The 19422-nt window shown below is 40.4% G+C and overlaps 1 protein-coding gene across 1 annotated transcript in view; it reads left to right on the forward strand.

Annotated features, from left to right (window-relative positions):
* Nucleotides 1-1284: 1284 nt before the first annotated feature.
* LOC140699131 (trafficking protein particle complex subunit 9-like) overlaps nucleotides 1285-19422 on the forward strand; it is a 33457-nt gene continuing 15319 nt past the window's right edge. Inside the window, exons 1-5 of the mRNA XM_072970892.1 lie at nucleotides 1285-1472; nucleotides 7706-7892; nucleotides 10371-10504; nucleotides 16629-16828; nucleotides 17132-17258. The gene's annotated coding sequence lies outside the window, so the exon portion shown is untranslated. The remainder of the gene's footprint in view (nucleotides 1473-7705; nucleotides 7893-10370; nucleotides 10505-16628; nucleotides 16829-17131; nucleotides 17259-19422) is intronic.

Here is a 19422-nt window from a genome sequence, read left to right on the forward strand (position 1 = left end):
CTAGAAAGGACAGGGAAAGGAGTGTTACACAGGAGTTCATAGTCATTTCTTGGCTGCTGTTCACGGAGAGTGCACCGTGATTGGCGTTAATTGACTTCTGGGCAGTAGATCTGTTCGTATAATAGAAATATAGTCCATTGAATTAATCTAGAAACCCTTCCTGCTCCGTTTCTGTCCATGCTTGCCATGTGACTGCCTGCCCGTGATTGGGCCGTGGAGGAGAAAATGTACTCATGGTTGAACTCTGATATTTCAGTCTGGTTCATAGATTCACGTCTTCTGTTACATTAAAAATTTAAGTTTCTGGTTTTCTTGCATCAGTGTCTCATGAGCTTGGTTAATGTGAAACCAGTCCATGGGAGCCCAGGGATGATGACGGTATAATTTCTGAGCACGTTGAGGCACTTCTACCCGTGCAGACGTGGCTGGAGGATGTCCAGCTTCCTCACTGATTTCCCCCAACAGCAGGGTCCTCTCCCACCCCTGGATGTGAGGTTGGGAGCTCTCTGAGTAGGCCAGTCAGAGGCCGAGTCCACCAATCAGAAAATGATGAAGTACCTGGAAGTGGGTTTAATAGAAGACAAGGGCTTCCAGGTTGTCAGATGGGCTGTTCGAGTCCATTTGGTGAAAAGCTGTCCACTGTCTGTGGTTGAGCTACTTCTTTGCTGTTGAAAAGTCTGGAGTAGATGAAGGGATTTTAAAAAGCAGAAAGGAGTGATTTCAGGTGGTACGTCCACACCGGTGAGAAGTGATGAATGACCGCCTTTGTGAGTCATAGACAGTCTTACAAACTTCATAAACCAGCTTTAAAAGCTCTTCCATCTGAGTGCACTTCATATGGGGTCCAGATCATCACTGGTCGCACTGTGAGGGCAAGTAACTGATAATGGCAGAAAGGACACGGAGGCATCAAAAAGGTCTCAGTCACTTTCCCTGTTTAAAGGATGCAGCACAGTGTAATATATTTTAGCTGGTTTTTCACTGAAAAGTTTTTAGTGTTTTCTGGGACTCCCCAGTGCCCCAAGGTTCCATGCAGCTGGGTGTCCCCTCAGTGCAGCTCTGTCAGCGCTTGCCCTGGGCTGACGCGGTGTCACGGGGAGCAGGACAGTCAGCGTCCCCGGCTCCTCCGAGCTCCGTCTCCTCATCCGCAGAGCCGGGTTTCTCATCCGTGTCTACTTAGTAGGGTTGCTGAGAATCACACGTGATGCTTCAGGTGTGACTTTTGGTTGTCTCTGTGATTGGCATATAGTTAATATTTGATAGAAACACTTGTTTTTTTTAGTATAATTGTAGCACCTAGATTGCAGTGGTTTTTAGTCTGCATTTTTTATAACTTTATTCTTATTTTTAAATATGCACTTATTTTTATTTATTTTTTTTGGAGGTACTGGGGACTGAAGCCAGGACATTGTGCATGCTAATCAGGTGCTCTACAACTGAGTAATACACACCCTCCTTTTCTGCACTTGAAGGTAAATATTGCTATACACAAAATAGCTCTTAAACACCATCATGGGACCTAGTCACTGTATAGACAATTGAACACGTATACTATTTCAATAGGAATAAATGTTTTTGAGACATACATTTCTGAATCTGTTAATGTGCTTAAAAACGATCATAGGTAGTGATAAACACGAATCTTTGATCCAGTACTTCTTAGAGACTGTTTTGCCATCAAGGGAAATTACATTCTACAGAGAAGGCTAATTGGGTCTCTTTGATATTTAGATGGTTTAGCAGATGATGAAGGCTTTCAAAAGCTGACAGTTTTGTATTTTAAAGTAACTACAAAGTTACCTTCTACAAGTTGTAAGTACTAAGCTTGTGAAGTGCCCAGTAATCCAGGGGGTATGTGTCTGTGTCTGTGTCTGTGTCTGTGTGAACGTTGGTGTGTGTGATTTCAGGAAGGTAGAAAGAAATTCCATATAGACTTCTGATACCTTTCTCCTCCATTTCAAGGTGTTGGCATATATTTACACTAATAAATTGATATTCAGTTGTCATTTGGCATATTGGGAATAAGACTTTCTCATACTTGTTTCAGAAGGATTAGGGAGCATGAGCTTAGGAAATGGGAGGAGATAGAGGCAGGGAGGTTCTTTAAACTTTGTGCAGAATTAGAAACAGTAACTTTTCTCTTTTCTTCTAAAGCAAACTGGCACTGAATTGTAACATACTATTACTCAGAATTGCTTTTCTGATCAGATACATGTACCTCAGATTTTTAAATGCAACATGAATGATGAAATGTGTTTTAGCAGTTATTTTTAAAAGTAGTCTCTTTTCAAGTAAAAGGCTATAGCCTGTTCTTTCTTCTATCGGTACAAGAAATTCTCTTTGTTCTGTTGCAATGATCTATGTGCTTACTTTCTTTTTTTTTTTTTTCTTTAAGTGCTTTTTTCATTGTGGTTTGAATGAATGTTTAAAATTTCTGGATTTTGATCTTTAGAACATGCTGATTTCTCAGAACTGTTAAAAACCTGATTGTTCACTGCTCCTTGTTTGGTGGGGCACCCTATTGATTTCTGTTGTCTGTTAAAGAGTGAAAATCTTCCTCTAGCCTGCAGATCATTAAGTGAATGGTTTGCAGTGTGCCTTTAAAATTATTTGTATGCATTGAGCATGTTTGTCCAGTGAATTTTAAATTGACTCATTGTAATGACTTTGATTTGATTCTGTGTCTTTTGCTCCTCTCCACAAGAATTTGAATTCTCTGTTGCATTTTGTATACGTGTTCTTAACAGGGGAAGAAATTTTGCATTTTTTACAGAGGTGGGTTTTCCTATCCCCTCTGAATGCCTTCTAAAATTGATACAATAAAAATCAGTTATTGCAGTGCATAATTATTTCATAAATTATTTTTTGGCATAATCAGAAACAATGACCAAGAATGATAATAAAAAATACGAAAACCTTCCTTCCTTTGAAGAATAGAAATCAGGTAGTCAGGCTCCCTCATGCTTTGTGCCTGACACACTTACTCTCATGTCATTGTGTATCATGATTCGGAGATGGTATTGTTTCAGGTTTATTGATTTTTGTTGTAACATTTGTGTTGAATTCTTTCTCCAGGCTGATGTTTCCTGTTGTGTTTGTGGAAAGAGTAGAAGGGAAAAAAATACTTTGTTTTGTTTTCAGGAGGACTGAGTTGATGGGAAAAGAGTTGAGGGTGGGCTGAGGAAAAGAGTGACACTCCCTCTCCTCCTGGTTGAAATTGATAAACAAAGAAATCAATTAAGTATATCGATATTTGACCAAAAGAAGTTAGCGAGCCCAAACTGGCTAGAAATGCACAATGGAAATTACTGAATTCAGCTTCAGAATGAGGTGCTTTACCAAGTAGAAGCAGCTTAGAGCAATCAGAAAATCAGTAATATGATGAGATATAAATGGAATATTATATCTTTTATTGCTGAAACTTTTCTACGTTAAGTTGTGTAGAGCTAAAATTAAGTTTCAATCACCAGGAGTTAAGAGAGTGAGTGGTACTGTAGGATCGTTATTCACGGATGTGCCTAGACCCTGATAGAGTGGCTGAAGATGGCAGGAAAAGACCCACATCCAGGATTTTCATCCTAGGGTGTCCTCCATAATGGTTCCATGTGGAAGCAGATGATTGGGTTAACAAATTGTAACACACCCCAGTCGCCTCTGAATTTTAAGAAGAAAAAATATGCTTTGATACTGCTTTACAAGCAAGTTCCTGTGCATCCTCACTCCAGACTCCTTGCCTTAAAAAGCAGAGACAATGCTTTGCTTGTGTAGTTGAGGTTTTAGATAGCACTCTGCTGGTTGTAAAGCAAGGACCGAGACCCTCAGCTATAAACGCTGGGCTTGTGTGTTGTTAGATAATGTATTATCCCCAAAACAAGGACCTGGCTGGTCTGGTGGTCTGCTTTTTAATGAACATATCTAAAAATGTATCTTGTTCCCCTCACCCCATGACTTCCCTAAAGATACACTAATCCTTTGTACTCATTGTGTATTCTACAATCTCTGCCTCATCCTGTCTTTCCCGAATTTCCTCCTTACTATCTCACAACTGTTAACGAAGTTTTCCTTTGATTATACCCTATAAATATGGGAGCATTTGAGAGGCTCATGGAGATGGCTCCCTAATCCCTCTCGATTTCTTGACTTTTTCCACAGAGTCTTGACTAATCATTCCTTGTCAGTAAGACTTCTTCCAGCCAGAACCCACAGTTCCAGGTGAGAAGGATGCAGGCTTTATCTCTCCTACCGGAGGCAGAGACAGAAGAGAATTGAGATATGCTCCCCCGTGATCCCTTCCTGCCCCAGGTCTACTGCAGTTCACCTGCAGCCTTCTGGCCTCTGCTCAGAGGGCCTCTGTCCCAGGACTGACCTCAGCGTTTTCTTCCCTTGTCAATATTTCCTGTGCCTTTCAGAACTTGGTCTCTTCTCTGCAATTCAAACCTGGCAGATGTGATGGTGGTCAGCGTGCTGGTGGGCAGTCCTTTGGGGACCCCCAGGAGCCATGCTGATTCTCCTTAGTCTCTCAATCGGGGTTACAGAACAGTCGAGCACCGAAGGAAGCCCATTCTCGAGATGTCAACAGAGCATTTCATCACTTTCATTTTATTTTTCAATTTTTGGTGGAGAAATTATTTGTAGTGAACTGTTCCAGATATTTGCCGCCTGCTTTCCTCATCACCATTCCTTGTTGTCTCTGGTGCTAGTTTTATAAACCAGGTTTCTTCTCTGCTCATTTCTGGCAGCTGGGCTTGCCGAATCCTTGATCTGTATTTGAAACAGAATGCTTCCTCGTGATGTCAAGGTGATTTTCCTATTTCTGAATATTTCGTGTACACTCAGCAACTGTTTCAAGTGAAATGCTCTTGTCCAATTTCGGTTAACTCACATTTGCTGATCTCCTGCTTTCATGCTGAGAGCAGTTTCTTTTTCCTCTAATAAAAGTTAGCAATTTGCATTTACTATGGAAGATACTGGCCCAAGGTCCTTTTGTTCTGAAGAGTTTTAATACAATTCACCCATTAAAATGTACATCGGTTTTTACTCTATGCCCAGAATTGTGCATCCCATTCAATCTTAGAATATTTTCATCCCCCCAACAGGAAGCCCTGTACGCATAAACAGACATTCCCATCTTCCCCATCCTCCCCCAGCCCAAGGAGCCACTTTTCTCTCTGTGGATTTGCCTGTGCTGGACATTTCATGTAAATCGAGTCACTTCATATAAGTGGAAACGTCTATTGTGACTGACTTCTTTCACACTGAGTAACGTTTTCAATATTTGCTCATGTTGTGGCCTTAGTCACTATTCTATGCTATGCTATTGCTGAATAACATTCCACTCTATGGCTGGGCCCCACTGTTTACCCATTCATCAGGTGATACGCATTTGGGTTGTTTCTGTTTTTGACTGTGATGAGTAATGTCGCCGTGAACACTCATGTGGTATTATTTATGTGGATATTTGTTTTCAGTTCTCTTACGTGTGTGCCCAGAGAGCAGAATTGCTGGGTAAGTCAGAAACGAAATGTTCAACTCTCTGAGGCCCTGCCAGGCTGTTTTCCAAAGTGGCCACGCTGTGTTACATCCTCACCAGCAAGGGCTGCGTGCTCCGCTTCCTCTGTGTCCTCTTTAGTGCTTGTTACGCTTTTTTTTTTATTATACCCTATTGTAGTGAGTGTGAAGCGGTTTCTCCTAGTGGTTTTGACTTGATTTCCCTTACAGCTAATGCTATTGAACATCATTACATTGTGCTTTATGGACATTTGTATATTTTCCTTGAAAAATACCTTTTCAGATACTTTATTAACGTTTTAATTGAGTTGCCTTTTTATTGTTGAGTTGTAGGGTTTTTTTTTTCTTCATTTTGAGATACAAATTCCTTACCAGATAAGTGATTTGAAAAAATTTTCTCCTCTGTGTTGTTGTTTCACTTTCTGGATGGTGCCCTTTGAAGCAAAGTTTTAAATTTTGATGAACTGCAATTTGTCTCTGTTTTCTTTGTTTCTTGTGCTTTTGGGGTATTATTTAAACTCTGAGGTATTTTATTTAAGCTTTTATATATAAAATAACTTAATTCTTAGGACCGTTATAGGAGATGGGTGCAGTTGTTGTCCCCAGTCTATGGATAGGAGACTGAGATGCAGAAAATTTCACTGAAATATCAGTGTCACATCTACCTAGTGCTGTGGGATTTCAGACCCTCATGTTTGTCCCCAGCATTTGTGATCTTCACCACCATGCTCCACTACTGCCTGGAATCGTTAATGAAAATGACTTTCATTTTTTGATTTCTTGTTAGTTTGTTTTCTCATTGGGGACCTCATCTCCTTATTTTCCTTTCGGATATCAGTGTAGATTTATTTTAGGTCTCATGTAGGCAGAAGCATTGCTATCAGTTAACTTCTTTATTACTCACTCTCCAGTGATGATTGTTGCTAGTTGACCTAACCAAGTCATGCTTAAGTCTTTCCTGCTAATGACACTAAAAACAGTCATGACTTATAGAATGCTCAAAGAAAGTACTTGATTGATTTTATTTTGCTACCCAATCAAACCAATCAAGTAAAAACCCCAGTGTTGACACAGACTATAAGCCCTCCAGAATAGGATCACTGTTTTCCTTCTGTTTCATTTATTTGGTCACAGTGTCTGGATAGTGACTTGCTGTCCAGCGGTTTTGTGAGGATATGGTGCTCGTGAATCATTGTAAGGACAGAATTTTGACAACAGACTGTGTTGTTCATTTCACAAGGGAAAAGATAATATAGAAATACTGCTCAGATCTATTTTAAAATTAAGCTTGGAATTTTGAGAAGAATTCAAGAAACCATACAAAGCTCTTTTTCACTAATTTTAGATCTATCTTAGACACATATGGTTACATAGCAGAGTAAGTTATCAAGTACATTTGACAATAGGAGTGTAATATTGATTATTTGTTTTAGTTGAAATATTCTACCTGGGATAAAGTAATCAGTGCCCATAAATGAACAAATATGTTTGTATTTCTATGCAATATGGGAGCAGAGTTCATGTTTCTATATAATATGTATGACTGTGTGTTTTAATCTGTCTGTCAGTGTTTTTATAGTTTTTCAGCAATGTTGTAACTTCAGAATTCTTCTAACATATTCACTCCCGATACTACTGCAGTTTGTACTGCGTATCCTATCTTATGCATGGGATTCCACTGTCCCCTCAGTGAGGAATTTTCTCTCCTATTGAGCTAGTAGCAGAGTTAAAGGAACAGTGATTTCAAGGCCTTTGCTCTCCACGTGTTCGCAGTTTCCTGTCAATCACGATTTTCTCTTTCTTGTGTTTTCATTGTGCAATTAGAATTTTTGAAAATAATTATTAATATGTTTCACCTGTCTCCCTAGAAATTTGATGTGTTTGTGCTTTTCAGTTTTCAATTTATGAAAATTGTAAATGCAGACTTGTTTTTAAGTAGTCCTTTTTCACTAGATATTTGTTTACCTCTTTATAGTTAAAATAATTTTCCCCAATGAATGAATCGGTGTGCATGTTTTAAAAGATACATTAGTTTTTATTTTTCTTATTCTAACAGGTATATTCGTTGTACAGAATTTAGAAAATAAGGATAAACACAATAATACCTTAAAAATGGCCTCTAATCTCACTTGTAGATACAGTTGTAATGTTTGAAATTGAGAATTACAAGTCCTCTCACTTTGTTCTACTCTTTCAGGTACGTTTTGGTTACTGAGACCCTCGAATTCCCATATGAATTGTAGCAGAAGCTAGTCAGTTATTGCTGAGGAGCCCGCTGGGATTGTGATCAAGACCACGTTGTATGTGTGCTTCACTCTGGGGAGCACTGCCATCCCAAGAATATTGTCATGTGATCCAGGAATTTGCGTGGTTTGTCTTTCCAGGTATTTAGGTCTTCTTTAATTTATTTCAGCAATGTGTATGGTTTACATAGTATTATTTTACTTTAATTTTTGCCTTTATACTGAGGACAATTGTGCAAGGTACCAAGATTAGAATTGTACTATAGCCCCGCAACTTGCTGCCACCATGGACGCTGTGGTCTCTCTTTGCCCTTTGTAAAATCTCGCACAAAATAGGACCTAAGTAACTCTCTCTTGAAAGAATGATTATATGATTGCTGGATGATGCTTGAGAGTCCTTGTGATGATGTCTTTTTCCCAGACTTTCCCCTCTTCTTAAATATGCCCTTTCTCTTCCTTTCCTCCAGCCTGGGTTTCAGCCTGCCTGTGGCATTGATTTTCCTTGTCTGTGGACTCTTCTTTTCACTAGTTCATGATAATGTTACATGTCGGCTGTGGAAACTTGCTAGATGTCAAGAAAGAGCAAATCCATCGCATGCTAGTATTTTTAGAGTGTGTTATTGAATTATCAATTGAAATTAAATCAGGCTGACCCATTGAGCCATCCCCTGAGCTCTTTTTGCCTTCCTACAGGTGATACTGCTCTCGTTGCTGCATGTGCCCTTCCCCCAGACTTAGTTTTGGGGTTGAGTAAATCACCATCGCTGGAGCCCTCTCTTTAAAAGATGAAGAGAACATTTGCTCCTTCTCCCTGCTTGGGGACTTGGATGAGATGAGGTAACAGATAAAGAATGAAGCCCCACCTCATTCTGACCACTGCTCCTTCCGTTCATTTCTCCAGGGGAAGAGTACAATTCAAAAATATAAAGATTGTGAGCTAATGAAATATACAAGACAACCGATCATTTATTAAATACACTTTCATGCCAGAAACAAATGTATTATACACACAAAAAGCACATAAATTACGGTAGTACTGTGGTTACAAACGTGGGTCGAGTTCGAGTCCTGCTCTGGAGTGACAAGTCCTGTGAAATGGAGAACTTGTAGGTCGGCTTAGCCTCTCCCGGACTTTTTTCTTTCCTGCAGAGACAGGGCTCGCTAGTCATCCCTCCCCCGTAGAGGTGCTGTGGGTTGTAAACGACGCGCGTGGGCAGGCCAAGCACAGCTGCTCGTTCCTCGTAAGTGCAGGATAGCACAGCTTTTGCGGTTACGGCTTTATGATCGCACCGTGTAGACCCTCAGTGCTCCGAAGGGATGTCTTGCGGATTGGAGATGGGATTCTCACTTCTGTAAATACCCAAAGATTGTGTTATTGAGCCTTGCTGATATAAATCTATTCTTTAGAAAGTACATAATGTAGATATATTTTTCAAACATGCATGCTTTTTTTCTTTTATTATTTATACTTCTACCCTCTCATCACGTGGTGTGACTTTTGATGGAATCCAGGAAACAGTCCTAAGCCACCTGCCTCTTCACACTTCTTCGTGATGGTTTTCTTCCTTGACTAGAAGAGGGTTTTGCATAGGAAATTTTGTTTGCTCCCCTTCTCTTGGAGTCTCCCTGTTTGTCTGCCCATCTCTCACCTGTCCATCTGTCCATTTCTCTACCCACTCATTCTTCTGACTTGTTCCAAGAAGCACTTCAGGCAGCTTACAGAAGAACAGATACCAAATAAACAGGTGAGAAAATGGGGCCAAGTTCACAAATTGAGGCTCGGAGTTGAGCCTGTGTGAGAGTTGCAGGCGTGAGACACACGCCTCTGCCTTGTGACTTATAAGATAGACAGCATCAATGTGCCTGAGGCTCCCAGCATACACAGGGAAGCAGGGTTTGTGGGAGATGCTCACTGGCTGTGAAATAAATAAGTGGCTTAGGAGAAGCCCAGCCTTTCCAAATACTAAGACTTAGGAGAATATTTTGAGTGTCTTCCAAAATCTGAGTATTGCATCTTTTCTTTTTCAGAGTTTTATGTATAGTTGGTTAACATTCTATAACTGGAAATTTCTCCAAAACTGCTGCCCACGTGAGTCCCATGACTCGGGATTGGGGTGGTTCTGCTCATTGACGGGTGTTGGCCAGAAACGGAAAATGACAGCCTCAAAGGAGCCTGGGATTAAGCAGTTATGTTTTGTCAGTGCTGTAGATTTCAGAAAATGCTTTTACCGTTTCTCTCCATCTGAGGAAGCAGCATGCTCTCTTCCCAGCATCAGGAGTTCAGGGTCTCGGGATGGTGGGGGCTGACTGCACTGCCGTAAAGACAGCTGAGCTAGTCACTGCACGTGTGGTGCTTTCACGTAGTGCATTTCATGTTTTTTAAAAGGTTTCAACAGGTAGTTAATTAACTGAGTTAATTAACATTTAATAAATATGAGGCTTTTTTGAAAAGACAGTTATAGGCAGAATATAAGTTGTGAACACTTTAAAAATGGCTTCATTACTGAAATTTCAGTAAGGAAGATTCAGTTTATCTTATTTACGCCTCTCTTTAAAAGTAACAAAGAAACAAGACAGAAAAAGCAGAGGATTACTTCTGTTCTTCCTCTCGGCTTGCAGGTGCCCTCACCTCCAGTGGCATCCATCCAGACACCAGCACTGACACTGGCCGTGCTCAGAAATGCCTCAGCCCTGAAGACACAACTGACAAATGGAAGGGAGCCGCGTCCTGTTACAGCGGGTGCTCTCACTTTGTGGGTCCTTATTTAACTGCGTGGTGTTATTCAGGATCGCCCTTTCTACACTGTGTGATGGTGCTGCGGTGTCTCCTAGTTATTTGTTTCTGTAACTACTCATGTATTTTTTCCAATGTGTGGTACTAGACATCTAAAAATGCATTTTTCAGATGAAAAATAATGTGTATTTAATATAAAAGTCTGAAAAAAGAGTCAAAAGGGTCTATCCTGGTCCCTGTATACAAAGATAATAATTAACACTTTAACATCTATTTTCTGTTCTTTTCATCAGTGTGTATCAGCTCTGTCATAAAAACCAGCGAGCACTGTGTGCCTGTTTACTGTGTGGAGACCTCCATTTTCCATTCGGCTTATTACACATTTTTCTACAATATTCTATCTCCCCTGACATGATTTTTAATGACCAGTATAGCATTCTGTTTTGTGGAGGCATCGTCCATTTTACTTTGTACTTAAGTAAACTTTTAAATTCCAAGTATACTTAATTGAAATTCTGAAAAGAGAACTGTGGTGGTACCGAAAGTCCCCTACTTCCCTTCCCCTTTTTTCCTGAGAGTAAAAGCTGCTGACAATGTGGAGTATATATTTCATGACCTTTATGCCTATGTCATATATATATACACACATACATACACGTATATGAGAAATCTATGTATATGTGTGTGTATATATGCTTTATTGAAAAATAAGGCCATACTATATGTTTTCTGTAGCTCGGTTTATTCACTAACGTATATATCATAGACCTCCTCCCACTCCAGACTCACCCGGTCCTTTCAGATAGAGTAAAGGGGTCTCCTGATGTGCAGGTTTGGTCTCTTGTGTAACGACACCTTTCGTGGGAGAGTACTGTGGACAAGGCCTTGGACCACGCTGAAACGCTGCAACTTTAGTGCCCACAGCTCTCCGTGATTTACCGCATCATTGTCTTGATGGTGAACACTTACGTTTTCTCCAATTTCCACTGTCAGAAAGGGTGTTTGACTGGCATCCTTCTTGTACAAACATTCCTGTGATCTTGTATGAGTATTCCTTTAGCTAAGGTTTCTGGAAATTTAGTCCTTGGATGTGACAACTTCATACATCACAGGATGCTTTCAAGTGAATCTTGAAATTCCTTCTCCTGTGGGGAATGGAAAGATGTAGAATAAATTATGTAACCAATTCTCTATCGCTGGATATGATTTCACTTCAGCATTTCTTCCCACCATTGTAAACAGTGCTGTGCAAATGTTCTGATGAGTACATCTTTTTGAACTGATTTTTTCTAAATGTAACGATTCCTAAAAGTGGAGTTCAGCCTGTGTGCACACACGTTTTTCAGAGTTTACATATCCATTGACATGTCATCCTCCAAAAGATCGCTCACAGTTTGTTGTCTCAAAGATGGACACTAGCTATAATATCTTTAAAACATATTTGCCAATATGACGAGCAAAATGATTTTCATTATTTTAGTTTGCACTTGATGACCAGTGAGGTTTTGAGCATTTTTCACTCATTAGCCATCTGACTTTTAAAAAGTGAATGATCCCTTTTGTCCTTTGCAAACATTTAAGTGGGGGAGCTTCTTGCTGCTTTGTGACAGCTCAATGTGTATTATGAACATTAACCCCTTGTCTTCATCAACATGTATCAGAGAGCTTTTACTTGTCATTTCTTGCCTTTCATTTTGTTCAGTAGGTTCATTATTGTTGTGGCCCAAAATAATCTTAAGATAGTAAATGTCTTCTTTTTGGGTTTTATTCTTAGAAATGCTTTCTTATAATGGTATAAATTTCTTCTGTAGGTTTTTTTAATCTCTAAGATGGAGATGATAATGGTACTTGTTACAGTGAGGAGAAGCTGAATTGATATGAGCAAAGAGTTGTATTTGCTCTTATTAGTACTTTCTAAGATTTTCATCATTTTCTGTAATTTTTCTTGTGGTCATTTTGACGGGAATAGAATTTGTTTTTTCCAGGTATTCTCTGATTGTAACAAGACAATTATTAAATTCATACTTTGCTTTTTAATTTGAAATCCCACCTGTAAAAAATACTTATGTATACTAGAGTCTCTTTTTGAGCTCATGATTTATTTCTGTCAATCTTACTTTCTTACTCTAGCACTATATCTTACATATTGTAAAAATTTATTTAATATATTACAGTGCGAATTTTTTGATTATTTTTTCGATCCCTAAATTTCTTGGCTTGTATTATGACTTTATTATTCCTGAAGAATTCTAATATAATTTTTTCAAGTTAAAAAAAACAGATAAGTGTTGTCATGGGATTTTTTAGTAATTTTGAATTATCTTTAGGAGAACGTACATCTTTAAAACTGCTTTCCTCCATACAAAAGATTGATGTCTCTACTTTCACACTTTTACTTTACCCCTCAGTACAGTCCTGTACTTTCTCCATGTACAACATGGGCATTGATTTTGAGTTTATTCCAGATTATTGTTGATGTTTTTGTTAATTTTTTAAGTGAGAAATTTTTGCTATTATATTTTTTAACTGTTTAAACTGACACCTAGGAAGGCAGATTCGGTTTGTAAATACTCACTTTGTAACTTCTCATTTAAAATTGTAAGTATTAAGTACTTGTTACAGAATCCTTTCTTTTCTGTTTTTAAAAATTTGTTTCCAAGATTCTCAAAATGGTCATAGCTAAGTAGTATAGGTGGGGAGACAGATGGAGAGAGGTAGTGTGGCTCATGTACAAACTGTGAGCACTTTCGTGGCTGCCTTTATGCTGGAAAAGCTGATAAACAGTCCAGCTTAAACCAGGGTGGCTTTGTATGCACTTGAAATCCAGCTTTCCTGCCTGTATAGTGAAGCCTGGTAGGCGTGGCAGGTAGATGATCAAGGTCGAATGGAGGTTATTGGCTGCACAGAGCACTGTGTCTGAGAATTGGAGACCATCGCCATGGGAAATGCTTGGTGCCAGGAACAATGCAGAGGAGCTGGGGAACCTTGTGTTAAGGATTTTCCAGCCCTGGGAGTGGGAATATCAGACTCTGCATTCAGATCTGAGTTTGAATTCATCCTCTTTAGTTTACTTGTCCTCTGACTTTTGTTAAGCTATATACCGTCTTTCACTTCCTGTTTTCTTGTCTCTCAAATTAGGAGAATTACATCCTGCTGCTAGAGTGTTTGATCAGGTTAAATAATTTGTGTCTATAAGATGTCACATACAGTCACAAGCTCAGTGAGAAATGGGCTGTCGCCTGTTCTTCTGCAGCTCAGTGCTTGACAAGACATGGGGGAAAGCCAGTCCCTAATTTGTGTGTGATTCAAGTAGGAACAAAATTAATGTCTTGCCTTTCCCTAGCAGTATTCTTACAGCTTTGCTTCATTTACTTTTTTCCTCCTTTCCTTTCCCCTTTCCCATCCTCCACCAAAAGAGCCTCTCAGAATAATAGATTCAAATTACTTTAAAGGTTGGCTCATCCTCATGAAATGATAGTATCATAAAAAAAACTGTGCAAATCCCAGAATATATTTTATATGATTTACACACACACATGTGCGTGCAAACACACACACACACAAAATCAGTCTACCTCCCACTTGCAGAGGGAGAAGGTCCACTTTTTCTGAGTTTTCATTCACAGAGAGTGAGAACAATGTCTCTTACACAGACTTTCACCAGGCTTCGTGCATGGTGTTTTTAATTGAATTTCTGTTTGTGGCCATAGGTATAGTCTCCTAATAGAAGAGAGAAAGTGGAGACATAGACATTCCGCTGAGATATTGGTGTCATCATATTTTAGTTGTAAAGGACTTAAGACAGCATAGAGTCGCAACATTTTATGGGTGAGAATCCATGATGTTGTAACTTAGACAAGAACCTGGGTCTTCTGCCATTTTGTCCACGTGGGTGAAGAGGCAACTGGGCAGGGGATAGTAGGGATCCTTCCTGCTTCACTTCCATGTTCTTGCTAGTTTTCACTTCAGCTGCCTTTATTTTATGTTCATGAGGCCACTCATGGGAAGGTCACTCTGTCCTGATAGATTGAGTTTCTTATCAGCGAAAAGCTCTGGACCCACTCATATTTCCCAGAGTTTTCTGCTGACCTGCTGACACTTTATATAATTGAGACCTAAGAAACTACTGAATATAAAATCCTTATTGTTATCGTTTCCCCTCGAGTTCCATAGGAATGGGGTGCTGTCTCAGGCTGTCTAAAGCCAGATCTGAACAAAGATAGGGTGATGGGCTGTGCTGCTGGACCTACACAGTCGAAGGGGATTTCCACCTTAGCTTTAGAATCAGGCAGATTAGTTCAAATCTTGCCTTTACCAATTATTATCTTTGTGTCTTGGGGGAGAAACTGTACTTTTTTGTGTCCAAATTTGTTTATCTGTAAATAAGTTCAGTATTTATTTTAAGGTTTCTGTTTTAGAATTGAATGAGCTAATTCATTCACTTATACCTAAAATAGCGATCGCATGGTTCTATGCTGGTGCCTTGGTAGTTGATTACTAAGGGAATCGGCAGTGAGAATGGGGGTGGGGGACCCCTGGATAATAGAGCTTATATTCCAGGATATGCTTGTAAAAGACTGGATGTGCAGTAGATTTTTAGTAAATATCTACTCCTTTCCTAATCTGCATTGATTGTTTATATATCTTTATACAAATAAATTAACAATTTTTATTGCAATTTAAATATTTTTGTAGTATTTACATTATGTAGCTATAAAAATACATGAAATAAAATGATTTGACTTTTATTTTCTTTTCAATAAGCAAAACAAAATAAAATAGAAAAGAAAAAAGTCTTGAGGGAGTAGAAATAATTTTATTTCTGTGGAATCAATTCCGTATAATAGGTCTTTGTCATGTTGTTAAACAGCATATAAAATTGATAGGTTGTGACATACTGGAAATGAGGAAACAGTGGAGACATACTACCTCTAATGCAGTCATTTTGTTACCAAGTCCAAACTCGTTCTGCTTGCTGCATGACAGGCCAATAAATGGGGAGATGAGATGTTGGAGTAAGGAATAGTGACTTCATTTGAAAATCTGGCAGACCCAGAAAATGGCATATTGATATCCAGTAGAACTCTCTTCCCCAAAGCAGAATTCAGTCTCCTTTTATACTAAAAAGCGGCGGGGATGTGGTTGGTTGTTGCAAACTTCTCGCTGTACGAATTGTTTGTCCTTGGAATCCTTTGTTCCTGCAGCTGTCCATGGTGGGTCAAATTAAGGTGCCCCCGTAAAGCCTCCAAATAAAAGAAAGGTTATTATCTATTTTGCAACTTGCCATCTGTACATAAGTGTAGAAGAGCTAATATCCTTAAAGATCAGAGCCCGGAGAATAGGCTGTCCTGGATATTTCAGGCTAAAGGCAACTTTTTTTTACAAAAGGTGCAGAGATAGCAAGTCGGAGCCTAGAAAACAAGGTACAGGTTTAAAGCCAAACGAACACATCTAACATGGAGTCAAATTTGTTCTTTTCTTTTACAATTTCTTTTTCTAACTCATAAATAATTTTAGTAAGAAACATGAGAAATTTTTTTTATTTTTGCTTCTTAATAACGGATTACAACTACACTTTAGTGAGCAGGGATGCTGTGCATGCCTTGGGGTCACAGCAAACTCTTGTTGGGGGTGGTCGACCCTGTAACATACCTGATGTCCTGTGAGTGTTGGTGAGGGTCCCCCTAACCAGGGGCTCTCTTCAGGAACCACCATATGGGCATTGACCTCTGGAGACCTCTTTTTCAGCTGCAGGAAATTTTTTCAGATTTTGTGATGGAAAAATCTCTCCAGCTGCAGATAATCAGGGAATAAAGGAAGAGGAAAAGGGCTTGAAGTAGAGTAGAAGAGAAGGACAGAATATCAGGGAACGTGGGGGCTTGGCAGCGGGGCCTCGGGAGAGAGAGGAGCAGATGTGTGGAGGGTCCCGGCTACGGAACTAGCTCCTGCAACTTTCCCCGCACCCAAGCCACACAGCTTTTAATTGGGCCCAGGACTCCCTCCTGTCTGGATGTCACCCTGGGCAGAACTTTGAGAATCGAAGCTAAGGGGTGGTCAACACTCACCTAGGGGGTCACTGAGGACTTTGCTCAAGTCCACATTGACTTTTCCAGTCATGTGCCTTCACCTGTTCTTTATCTCAGGATCTGAGAAGCAGGAGCAAGGAACTCATGGAGAGATCCAGGAAGATATCTGACTGTGTTAAGAGACGACAGTCACAGTGACACGTGGAGCGAAGACACTTGCAGTAAAGTAAAATAACTTCACAACTATTGCATCAGAGCTGCAAGTGTGAGAGAGCCTAAGCCTGTCTCAGAGTGCAGGGGACAAGAGAAAAGGAATGGTAAAATTACCACTGACATTTGAAATTTTGTTAAAAAGAATGCTACTGTTAATTGTATCACTTGAATGTATGCAGGTGTTTTTCTATGAGCATTCATAGGTTCACAAAACCCCACCAGCCACTCTTGCTCCCATCTGGTGTGGGCTTTCTCAAGCACAGTGCCCTTCCTGCTTGGGTGGGCCACGCTGCTGGTCCTCGCCTGGGGCCGGACTGCTACAGGACACTGAGTCCCCGAGGCACGACCTGGGATACATGACAGGAACATCTCTGCTCTTGGCTGAGGGCCTCCGTTTCCCCCTGCAGTGTAAGAATGCCGGTGACTCAGTTAGAAGCATGCATCCAAGCCATCCTTCCGTGTCATCACCATCTAGAAGCGGTGCCTGAATATTCTGAATTTCTGCAGAATGTTGTTTACAATCACCTTGAACAAGTGAGTGTGTGTCCTCTTTCAAGTGGAGGAATTACTGCCGTTTTCCTGGAACTTACTCACCAGTAGTCCATCTGATTTTTCTGTGCTAGGATTCAGTATGGCCTGCTAATAAATCTGCAGTCAGATCTTGAAACCATGATGAAGAGGATTATTTATTTTCTTTCCTTATATGATAGTATTTTACTTTCAAAATTCTGAGTTTTCTGTTCTTGGAGGAATTTTTTTGGGGTTTGGAGAAACAACTTTGCTCTTACCATCTTTGTGACCTGTTGCTATATGCGTCTCACCCGTCTTCTGTCACTTGTGAGGCGGTTCCATTTGTGACCCTGTCCGGGTTATTCATGTTATAAAACATAAAATCTGTAAAAGTACAGAACCCTTTTACTCCGAAGACATTCCACAAATACTCCTTTAATCTGGGTGTGGTTTTAACAAGACACAAACATTAGAACATATACTTGCAGGTTGCCAGTGCAAAATCCCCAAATGAATAGTCTAGCTCAACATCTAAAATCTTTCTTATCTACCTTGGATATGTATGGATAAGTGAAGCAGTTTGCTAAGAACCCAAGACCAGGTTTAGGATACAGGCTGATGTAGCTCAGCGGGTCCTCCCAAGCTGATGCTCTGCCAGAGAGTGGGGTTGAGGGGAGAGGGCGTGCCCTGCCCTCCATGAGCTGACAGTTTCATGGCAAACACCTTCACAAGGTGAAGAAATTGGAGTTTCTTCTATGAACAGTGGGTCTGAAAAGAGCCCAAAAAGCATGGGAGTGACACAATCCCATTTGTCTCAAGTAGGGGAGAGTGGCTGTGGGGCCACTTGGGAGACTCGTGAGTCCAGGTGGGCAGTGTTGGTGGCTTCCACTTGAGCGGTAGGATAGTGGGTAAAAGCGAACAGATTGAAGGCATGTTTAGATGGTAAAAAGAAAGATTTAAAGCTGTCTGTGAAGGTAGGATGGAGTAAGGCCCAGGTTTCTGGGTGGATTAATGAGTTAAATGATGGTCCTGCTGTGTTCTGAGGAGGGAAAGCTGCAGAGGGATTTCTGGGGGAAAACTGATGAGTTCAGCTGTGGGTAAAGTGAAAGGTTGTTAGATGTGTGGTCTGGGATCTCAGGTGAGAGCCAGTAGTGAGTAGGGAGAGGGGAGAGAGACTTTCAAATAATTTTATCTTGTGAACATACATATAAGGATGAGTAATGACACACTTAACCCCTCTATATTCTGTATTTAAAACCCAGTAACATTTTGCTATATTGGTTGCAGGGGTTCTTAATTTTTTAATACAAATAAAATAAATAGAAACAAAATAGTGGAGTTAATGAATATCTTAGAGTTGATGTGTGTCCTTGTATGTATTTTGATTTCTCATCTTTATAAACATAATCTACAAAAAGTTAACTTGCTTAGAATAAGAGTTAAACACAGGGACATGACACATTCTGTTGGGGGTTGAAGGTGATATCTTTGGCAAATTATATAGCCTCTCTTTGCCTTTGTTGCATTTCTGTGAATGCCCCCGTGCCCCTCATCACAGCTGATTTCCTAGACTAGAAGTTGGGAGGGAGGCTGCTGAAGGGAGTAAGAGGTGGCAACTGCTAGGAACAAAGAAGACAAAGACAAAAACAGATTAAAGCCGAGAAACTGAGTCCTAATACCCTCAAAGGATAAATAATCCCGCAGTGTTTTGAGCCACTTATCGTAAGGGAAACAAAATCACGTGGATCCAAATCTCTTGAGCATATGTATATTGTGGGAGGGAGGGTATCATCAGAAAAGGGTTGAGAAGAGGCTTTTTGGTTTCCCTTAACGTTTTCAGTAAGAATGGGGTGCAGAAGCAAAAACCACCCGCTACACAGTAGAAGGTGTTGTTTTGTGCGAAACTGACCAAAGTTTGGAAACCAGTCATCAGTGGTGCTGGGAAATGAAGAGGCTTCTGGATTGGGTGGGGCACTTGCTGTGACTTCCAGGTGACCTGCTGGCTGGGGGCTGTGAGGCGGGCAGTAGGTTTGCAGTGTGACCTGGGCATAATCCCTGGCTCTGAGGCTGCTGGTCTGACTAGCAGACCTGGGCAGATGCAGTCCTATTGGGGCATCTCGTGATGTGGCCTGGGACACCTGCCATGCTGAGGGCGAGAGGAGGGATCCCCTAAGGGGGTGTCCCTGTG

This window comes from Vicugna pacos, chromosome 1 (genome assembly GCF_048564905.1).
Source record: "Vicugna pacos chromosome 1, VicPac4, whole genome shotgun sequence".
NCBI lineage: Eukaryota > Metazoa > Chordata > Mammalia > Artiodactyla > Camelidae > Vicugna > Vicugna pacos.